This window comes from Phoca vitulina, unplaced genomic scaffold, assembly GCF_004348235.1.
Source record: "Phoca vitulina isolate PV1807 unplaced genomic scaffold, GSC_HSeal_1.0 scaffold15, whole genome shotgun sequence".
NCBI classification, from domain to species: domain Eukaryota; kingdom Metazoa; phylum Chordata; class Mammalia; order Carnivora; family Phocidae; genus Phoca; species Phoca vitulina.
In genome coordinates, this window is record NW_022589718.1 from 34,955,522 (window position 1) to 34,957,302 (window position 1,781).

General features: G+C 49.6%; 1 non-coding gene across 1 annotated transcript; it reads left to right on the forward strand.

Moving 5' to 3' along the window:
- The first annotated feature begins 564 nt into the window (after positions 1–564).
- Positions 565–671, forward strand: LOC116638067. Its single transcript, XR_004300609.1, has one exon. It is a non-coding gene; the product is annotated as a U6 spliceosomal RNA (small nuclear RNA).
- The last annotated feature ends 1,110 nt before the right edge of the window (positions 672–1,781 follow it).

The window sequence follows — 1,781 nt, forward strand, 5'->3', positions numbered from 1 at the left end:
GCTAATGAGGGTCATGTGGGCACCCTGGGCCGTGTGACCGCTCAGGGCCAGGTCCCCTGCTCTGAACATATCTTATTTAACTCTTCCGCAAAAGTCACGTAAAGTTGGTATTCCGTTCGTGATCAAAAACTAAAGTTAAGAAAAGTTTAGGTCTCATTGCTTATGTGTAGAAAAGACAAAATTTGGACCAAGGTCCAGTGTGTTCCACCTACCTTATTCTCCATCTTCCCCAAAAAACAAGTTCATATAAGCGATGGTTTCCTCCTTCCCATTCCTCCCCCCCCACTTCTTCTCCTAACTCTTATTTGCTTCATAATTTTACAACTAGATATTTTAATCTTGCATATGCTCTAATATTAACCATGACATTGGGATAGTTTAGGCATGAAGCAGTTGTGTTTCTTTGGGTGTGGGTAGGGTGAGTCTGTCTCCCCCAGATCTGTATGTTGAAAACCTAACCCCCCAAGGTGATGGTGTCAGGAGATGGGGCTTGGGGAGGTGACGAGGTCATGAAGGTGGAGCCCCCATGATGGGATTCGTGCCCTTATAGGAAGGGACAGGAGAGTGCTCGCTTCCGCAGCACATGTGCTGAAATCAGAAGGCAACAGAGAAGATTAGCATGGCCCCTGCATAAGGATGATCCTCAAATTTGCAAGATGTTCCATATTTAAAAAAGAAGAAGAGACAGGAGAGGAGCGAACTTGCTTCCTTTCTGTGTCTCCCCACCATGTGGGGACGGAGGGAGAAGACACCATCTATAACCCAGGACACGGCGCTCACCAGATGCCGGATCTGCCTGCACCTCATCTCAGACTTCCAACCTCGCCAAACTGTGGGAACCAGACGTGTGTGGTTTAGGCCCTCTGGTCTCTGGGGCTTTGTTCCGGCAGCCTCTGCTCACTAAGACAGTGGTGGTAACAGGGCCACTGAATAAAGTCTGCTTCATGGGTAGCTGGGCCTCACCCAGTCCCTAGCACAGCGCAGGTGCTTAAGGAATATGGGCTGAATGATCAAATAAAAAGATACGAGAGGATCAGTAATACTCCAGCATCGTAAAGGTGTCCCATTGGCCAGTCGGAGCATGAAGCCAGGTGCAGCGGGTTTGGCAGACATGGGCGTGCTGCCAGGGCCCCACAGGGAAGGAATCCTTGTCCTGGCTGCCAGGCTCCATGTCCTGCTCTCAGCCCCTCGAGGCTCAGTGCATCTGCAGGTGCTGCTTTCCTGGGCGCAGGTACCGGGACGTCTGTCTGCAGCCATCCCTGGGGTCAGTGGGGCTGTCCTGGGCTTGCCCCGGGGGGGACTTCTGCTCTCTCCACTCCTGCTTCCCTTCCCCCTCGTCCTCTGCTTAGTTAACACCCTCCCTAGTAATAATACTACTAATACTCTGAGTCGGCTTCCCTGAAGATCCAGCCTGCTGCATCACGTGGCCAAGGACAGTGGGTCGTTCTCTTTAGGTGTTATAAACTCCCGGAGCTGCTCTTTAGTGATTGTGCTTAAGGAGCTGTGTGAATAACCACAGTCGAGGACAGTCTTGACATTCTGTTAAAATACGTCCTTAACTAAATAAGAATATGTTATTGATGATGAGTAGTTTGCATTTGCACAGAAACAAAAAGCAGAACTTTTACTTGCAGCAGGTAAAAACACCAACCCCTAGGAGATGCTGGGTGTCCTTCTCCATCACACAACTGAAGTCAATCTCCGTCATGCACTTGGTTTATTTGCTTGTTTTATTTAGGGTGTGATACTCTGCTTACACTTAGCTCAGTGTCCCCCGAACC